Source organism: Conger conger, chromosome 9 (genome assembly GCF_963514075.1).
Source record: "Conger conger chromosome 9, fConCon1.1, whole genome shotgun sequence".
Classification (NCBI taxonomy): Eukaryota; Metazoa; Chordata; class Actinopteri; order Anguilliformes; family Congridae; genus Conger; species Conger conger.
Genome location: NC_083768.1, coordinates 28,269,760 through 28,278,486, shown reverse-complemented (window position 1 = coordinate 28,278,486; position 8,727 = coordinate 28,269,760).

Here is an 8,727-nt window from a genome sequence, read left to right as displayed (position 1 = left end):
TTAATGAAAAACTAAAGAAGAAACTATATACTCTGGGTGTCTCGGTGGCGCAGCCTGTAGAGCACTGACCGCATGCTCATTGCGAGCCGCGACGTCGGCGGTTCGAATCCGACCGTCTGACATTTGTCGCATGTCTTACCCTCTCTCTCGCTCCCATTCTTCCTGTCTCTCTATACTATATACTGTCCAATAAAGCTGAAAAAGGCCTAAGAAATATCTTAAAAAGAAAAAGAAAATATATACTCAAAAGTAATTTGGGTGGCTAATATAATGCTAATAGCTTACAATTAGCAAAAAGACAAAGCTAATGTACAATGGTAAAGAATCATTCTAATAAAAAAACTATGGATAAGATCCTGATAAAAGGCACTTCAAAATATGCCTATATAAACTATTTAAAATAAGTCTCAGAGCGACACTTTTTCCTTGTTCTTCTTTTTTTAAATAAAACGGATGTTTTGGAGTCTTTGCTCCGCTTATCACCATGGTTCTCTAATGTTTTGCCAAATAAACCATGCCTAACTATGTCAACTTTGCCACAGTAGCCTTATGCAAACTGCAACAGAAACAAAGATTCAGTATCAAAGAGCTCAGTGGGCGAAGCAAAGTTGTTGCCCAGCTTACCAAGATGCCAGGGCAAGACATTAAATACTACGAGTGCCATGATCCACCAAGATACTTAGTTGTCATCCACATAATTTTCAGCAAAATACAACCGGACATTATGTGGAAATAAGTAACTGAAAATGGAGTAGTGGAGTACAAGTGAACGATCTCAAGAGTTCTGCATAAAATGGATCTGCATTGGAGGGTGAGAAAGAATCTCAAAAAGTTACTCAAAAAGACCCATCTCAAATCATGTCTGCAGTTTGCCCATAGGTATGAGAGTAACCTAGCTGAGATGTAGGAAAAGGTTTGGTGGTCAGCTGAGACAAAAATTGAGCTCAAATCAAACTTTCAAACTGGGTGTTGACACTGTATTTCTCAGAATGTTTTCAGAAATGTATTTCAGTGAACTGTTAGGAGGAATAAAAGAACCATCATCTGCCATATTGTTATATTTGGCAAAAGGAATGAACCCCAGTCTACCGAATCAGGTACTGACTACGTGGTAGAGTACCTACCTTGATCCTGTTTATCCCATATCCGACAGAACCGGCCTACAGGGCCGTATATACTGTATTATAACATTTAGGACAGTTTTCTGAAGTTAGAAGCGTTTGTTGAATCTGACATGGCATCCCTTGTACAAATAAAAGTAAGAAATTTACGATAAATAGAGAGGCCCAGTGATCCCAAGTACAAAGCAACAATTGCAATGCTGGTAGATACTTAGCCCAAAACCGAGTGCAAAAGGTGGCTCTCCCAAATAATAATGACTGGGCATTGATTACTTATGCAAGCAGTATATTTCAGTATTTTATTTTTGCAATAAAAATATTGGTTGTAATCCGGAAAAATCTGGTAACCTCAACAATACTTTTACAAGATAATGTATTTTGAAATCGGACAAAATCTGAAATAATAGTAAAAATAGTTTTCATGTCAAGTTGGAGGTCTGCATTAAACTGAACACGATAAACAATACATTGAGCAAATGTATACCGCAGAGAAACAAGGAAATGCTGGCAAGAACCAAATGTCTTCACAGGCTCTTGTGATGATGACTACAACACTTGTGCTGATAAAAGAATGCAATAATAATGACAATTGTCACCTGAACAGTGAGCCATCTGCAATATTGTTATAATATTTGGAACATGTTTTGATAAGAAAAAAAAGTACCTTCCTGTGAATTGAAAAGTACACATAGCCTTCAGTCTTATTTGGCTATACAGTGATGCATTTGGGAATGTTAAAGTGAATAAGTGAACAAGTGAAGTGAATGTGTTGCTGTGAAATTAGCAACTAGATTCAGTGGCACATGTTTTTATTTAAATTTTTATTAAGAATGTTTCTGTTTCACACCTGTAACTTAATGTAAAATGTCACCCAGAAACACTGGTTGCCTAATGCTGTTCTACTGGGCATGGACTGAAAATGTTTTTTTTTCAGTGTTTGCGAAACACATTCCCATTCCATACTAAACAATGATCTCTCTTCCTGGAAATGTCAGTGTCCTCTTTATGAACTGCAGAATTTCACAATTTTGAAAAGTCTGAAGAACAGCATGCACCATAGTGTAACTTTGCACTTGTACTGTAACTGTCAATCATTCTGTCACTGCGATGTGCAGAACTTTGGCATGTATGCCTCTAATTTGCCCACACTCCTGGTACAGAAAGGCTGGAGTGCAACTTTCAGTGAAGGTATGAGCCATGGATCAGGTTGTGTGACTCTGGCAGCATTTTTTAAACCTTTCAAGGTTTATTTTTCACAAAGCACTTCAGAATGATAATTCAGCAATAATAAATTTGAAGTAGTGCATTAATGTTCTGCAGTGGGTTGGTAGCATTTTCTCCTGGATTAGTTAAGTATCATTTGTTTGTTTGCTGTTTCTAATTCAGTTTAGTTGTCATTATAGTGTTCTGCTGTGTATTTGTTTGTTTGTTTGTTAGTTAATACAAGTGGTGTTTATTTAGATTACAGTGAAACTGGGTTAGGTGTTTGTTTCTCTCAGGTGAGCTAGGCTATTAAGTTAGGCTATTGTTTTTACTGGCTGGCAGGCCACAGCTTTTGTTTTAGGAAGAGCCAATAGTTTGCACCCTGCTTAGGGTATAATTACTGGCACACCTGAACTCACTTCAGTGTGCATTAGTGTTCTGCAGTGGATTGGTAGCATTTTCTGTATTCAGCGTCAGTGTTATTTAAGCACTTGTGTAGCGCACCAGCGGCAGCTGGGTGCGGCAGCCTCGGCTACTTGCCTCGTCATACGAAGTTGCAGGCGTACAAAGTCGAGGGTGTCTATCTACGGGTGTCAGAGAGCCTGATGATTAACTTTATTTTTGTTGCCTGCCCTCATTTCACTATGTAGTATTCCTCTTGTCCTCCCTAGTTCCCTCCATGTGTTTCCTTCCCATTCCTGTACTCTCTCCTCTCCCCAGGTCCCAGTCAGGTAGGAGGTTCACTTCCCGCCAACATGGGCAGAATATCTCAAACCTCATCTTCCCTCCCAGATCCGCTGGTATTGATCTCTGTGTGGCTGGTGGCCTCTGGAACTGCCAGTCCGCCATCCAGAAAGCATCTGCCTATACCTCCCACCTCAACCTTGACCTTCTTGCTTTAACTGAAACGTGGCTCTCACCAGAGAACGGCTGCCCTTTCCTCTGCCTTCTCTTTTTCCCACACACCCAGAACCTCTGGCAGAGGAGGTGGCACAGGTCTCCTAATCTCATCCTCATGGAGATCTAGTGTCTTCTCCTCATCCTTCGCCTTCTCCTCTTTTGAATTCTCCTTAGCTCCTCACCAGTCAATGACACCCCCCTGATCCTCCTGGGTGACTTCAACCTCAACTCAGAGTCCACCCAGTCTACCTTTCTCTCCCTCCTTTCTTCTTTTGACCTTACCCTCACTCATTCCCCTCCCACCCACAAAGCAGGCAACCTTCTTGACCTCATCTTCACAAGGAGCTGCACAACAACCAACCTCTCTGTAACACCACTCCATATATCTGACCACTCCTTCATCCCTTTTTCTCTTCCACTCTCCTCTAACACCCATCCATCTCTCGCACCATCCACTGTCACCTGTCGGTGGAACCTATGCCACCTGTCTTCCTCCACCCTCTCATCTACAATCCTCTTCTCCCTACCATCCGCAGAGTCTTTCTCTCGACTGTCTCCCGATGATGCTGCTAGAACTCTGATGTCCTCCCTCTCATCTTCCTTTGACTCTCTGTGTCCCCTCACCACCAAATTAGCTCGGGCCTCCTACCTTCCCCAACTCCCTAGCCTCCTTTTCTCCCCTCTCTGACTTCGACACATCGAAACTCCTTACATCCCACCGCCCGACCACCTGTCCTCTTGACCCCATCCCCTCTCCCCTCCTACAATCTATATCCAATGACATTCTCCCTTTTCTCTCCTCTCTAATCAACACCTTCCTCTCTTCCGGCACCATGCCCTCTTCCCTGAAGAGGGCCAGAGTCACTCCCCTGCTCAAAAAACCTACTCTTGACCCCTCTGCCCTGAACAACTACCGGCCTGTCTCTCTTCTTCCCTTTCTCACTAAAACTCTGGAACGGGAGGTCTGCTCCCAACTGTCCACTTATCTTCTCCAGAACAATCTCCATGACCCCAACCAGTGTGCCATCAAGCCCCTCCAGCTGGTCCAGAATGCTGCAGCCCGCCTGATCACCAGTCAGCCCAGGTCAGCTCATGTCACCCCGCTTCTCATTGGCCTCACTGGCTTCCTATTGCCGCACGCGTCCGATTCAAGGCCCTAGTGTTGGCATTTCAGGCTGCTAAGGGGACTGCCCCACCTTACATACAATCCTTGATCACTCCCTACACCCCAGCTAGACCACTCCGGTCTGCCAGCTCTGGTCGCCTTATGGTTCCCTCTCTACGTGCACCTGGCGGTCGAGCTGCACGTTCACGCCTGTTTTCCGTTCTGGTTCCTCAGTGGTGGAATGACTTGCCTACCACTGTCAGGACAGCAGAATCCCTCCCCCTATTTCGACGCAGACTCAAAACACACCTTTTCAAACTCTACCTTAGTCCTCCCTCCTGATTTCCCCTGCCCCCCCCTTCTGATATCCCTATCCTTGTCTAACCCAAAAAAAAAAGAATTGCACTTATGATGACGACTATATGTTTAGAACAGCATTCCATGTGTATTTTCCTAGTTATGGATGTGATGCTTTGACTTGTGGTAGAACCTATAAACTTGTAAATCGCTTTGGATTAAAAGCGTCTGCTAAATGACAAAAATGTAAATGTAAATGTAAGTAGGTCAAAATAATTTAGATTAATAATACTCAGTAGTAATGCATGTTAATAAACATTAAAGTTAATAGCAAGTTAGTAGCAAAGCAAACAAGGAAAGCAGTGTAAATGAATGGACATTCATTTTAGTCCTCAGCACATTCAGCAGCACAAGCTGTTATTATTAACTACCAAATATTACAATTTACAGTTAAGGACATGGCTAATTAGGAAATCTGCACCCCTGATTGGAATTCCACGTACAGTCCAGTGTGAAAATCTGTGAAAAATCTCTCAGGCATATATAAAATCCTGTAAAGCAAAGATAAATGAGCAGGTGTACAGGTCTACCAAACACATTTTCACACACAACAGTGTAGAGTTTGCAGAGAATGGTGTGGAAAACAAAAGTAAGCAGCAGTTCTGCGTGCATAAATGCCTGGTTAATGATAGAGGTCAGTGGACAAGGGCCAGACTGGTAAAACCTGACAGGAAGGTGACAGTCATTTACATTAATTACATTAATGGCATTTGGCAGACACTCTTATCCAGAGCGACGTACAGTTCATTAGACTAAGCAGGAGACAATCCTCCCCTGGTGCAATGCAGGGTTAAGGGCCTTGCTCAAGGGCCCAACGGCTGTGCGGATCTTATTGTGGCTACACCAGGATTTGAATATCTGAGATCAAATTTATATGCATAAAAAACATGTTTTAATAGTTCCAATTGATTTAGTTCTCAGGCAATAACTATATTTGTTCAATTTTTATTCACTGAGTAATATCCAAGGCATGTGGACTGGGTGTGCTGTACTGTTCCTCAGGCACCCATCCGAGTGATATGTTACAGAGATAATTCCGAAAATGCTTAGTGTCTGTGTGCCCGCTTGAGTGCTGCTGTTTCTGCGCGGGTGTGTATGACCTTATGTGACAAGAGCCTGTGTGTGTGTGTGTGTGTGTGTCTGGAAATCTGGAATTTTTGTAACAGTCATTTCCCCACAAATGGAGGGTGTGCACATATTCTATATGGTCATATCGCAAAGTTGAATTATACCATTATTCTCCGATGAAAATGCTTGAGTGTTGATTATCTCCGTGTAGTCAACAGGAGAACCAGGAACACTTGTCCATATGTAATATTGCAAGTAGAATTTAATCAAATACATTATTACTACTTTATTGACAATGAACAGGCAAAGCAAATATATTCCCTGATCAAATACAGATGTTAGTGGAATTATATCCACTTGCCTACAATGCATGATTTTTTGAGTTTGTTTCATATTTATCGCTACATTCACAGTAGCAATTATCAAGTTACCAAACCGGTGCAGAAAAACATAAATCTGTCAGGCAGCACTCTCCAGATGTTGTCCGGAATGCTGATAAAGCCACTTTGGCTCTTTGCACAGCTGGTCTGATGAAATTGAACACATCAGCAAGTCACGACAAGACTTTCCAGGGAGTTGAGAAACAAGCTATTACTCAACTTTGGTAATTCCATTCAGACAGGGTATAAAAGAGGACAATATGCTTCATCCCTCAACCTGCTCAAACAATGAAGGCTTTCGTGAACACACTACTGGTCGCACTGACCGCCTTGTTGGCCACTGCTCAGCGTGGAGTGCCGTTCAGCTACGAAGGGGTCATCGTAGATGCGACCACCCGTTATATACAACAAGCTGGGGAACAACACGCATTCACACCGCTGCTGAGAGCTCTGCGAGTTGAAACTGTGAGTAAACCGATGCAACAAACACAAAATAAACCACTGATAAATAGCTTATATAATAATTTTTCAAAGATAAACACCACTTAGACTTTTCATAAAATTTGAGGAGCTGACAATCAATGGGTGACACACATCCACATACGCACACAATGTTTAGGGATATTTACACCAATACCAATATTTCTATGCTCACCTTGAGCAGAAGTGTGGGTCGGGTTAGTGCAATATATTGCAGTCCTTAACATTTTGAGTGCTCTAATAGACATTTGACATACCCTCATGAGATGTGCATTACATAAAACATCCAGCTGTTTTCAATAGTATGCAAACAGAGTATGCCTACAGCTTTGGCAGATGAATGATTGAAAGGATGCTGTTTTGACTTAAAAAAAAAATCTTTAACCCAAGGTGCCCGGTGCTGAATCTCTGGACAAGCCAGTGGTGGTCAGGAAGCTTGAGTTCCCACTGCATGAGACTATCTGTGAACGCACAGAGGACCAGATAGGCAAACAGTGTCCATTAAAAAGGAATGGGGTAAGAAAAATGGGGTAAAAGTATGGGGGATGCAAACCAAGAAAAGTAATACAACTACTACTAATAATAACAATAATGTGATTATATAGTAAACATGTATGTGTTGATATTCAAAATCCATGTAAAACAATGCATGCTGTACTTTAACACCGAATAATGCTATTCTTATAGCCTAATGTTATTCAGCCTATATGCAATTAATAATACTGTATTGTGTCCTTTGAAAATTGATTGATTTCAAATAATTTGATGACGACTTCATTATGGCATTCTCCTCTTATACAGAAATCATTTACGTGCACCATGGCGATTTCTCAGCCGGTACTGGAGAGCAGTATACCCCAGAGCAGTGACATCACATGTGAACCCATGACCCCAGCGGATCAGTTGCAGGTAAGCAGGGCGCTGCAGGGTACCATATGAGACCGATCCAGAAAGCCCCATCTCCAATATTACAGAACACTGGCATAGCAAAGAGAGCCAAAATGAAGGCCCGTTTGCCACAGTACACTGTCCATGGAAATCCCTCCATTGGTTCAATGAGAGCACATTCTGACATTTTTGTAGTTTCTCTCTGTGCTCTCACTAGGAAAATATACCTTTACTATTTTTACATTTAATGTCCTTTGATAGAATCTTTCCTCCTCTACAGATATTTGCTGAAGAGCTACATGTTTAGACTATTCTTAAATAATGTAATTCTGGCATTATTCCCAAATATACAGAAATATACTCTCATACAAATATACTTTTTTCATTTTTATTTTTATTTTTTTATAAAACTTGGTGTGATAGAAAGCAAATGGCTTATCTACTGCTGATGTCTTTCCTTGCAGCATAAGAGTCGGATGAGAAGAAGCAAGGCCGGAAAAGGCTCGGGAGGGAAGAAGAGCTCCGGGGGGAAGAAGGGCTCTGGGGGGAAGAAGGGCTCGCGCCCGGGGGGGGGGTCCAGCATTGCGGGAGGTAATAAAGGGGGAGGTGGCACCCAGACTGCATAAGAGCAGAGAGAAGAAAAGGAATCACTAATCAAGCCCCGCACACGAGAGGAGCACCGCGCTTGATTCTGGCTGCCAATCACTGAACTGTGCCGTTTTTTTCTTTCATTAGACACAGAATAAGCCTATTTTGCACATTTTGCACAAATTTGATTGTGAATAAATACATTTACGTTGATCTTATGTCTGTGGTGTTGCCTGAATTCAGTAGAATTTGATGGAATGTTACGGGAGCAAGTTTGATAGACGGTAATTTGGAGACATGAAAAGTTTTTGCAACCATTCTAAAATAAAAATGTTCAATTTGAAGAAATGAAAGAACATGATTTGCAAGCATTTACAGATTTACAAGGAAAATGAAAACCCAAACCAGAACAACAAAAGCAAATCTTTAAATTTTTTTTATTTTAAACCAAATACAATATCTTTCAACACACTACATCCATTAAATACACACACAAAAGGATTTTGCTTTTTTTCCCTGTTAACCAACAGAAAACTCAATTGTAAGATGTTTCATAAAGCTGTCCTTGCATGAAACCAGTGTAAACCAAGCAGAACCCGCTGAACAGAGTCCTGCAATGGCATGGTTTGTTTTCAGC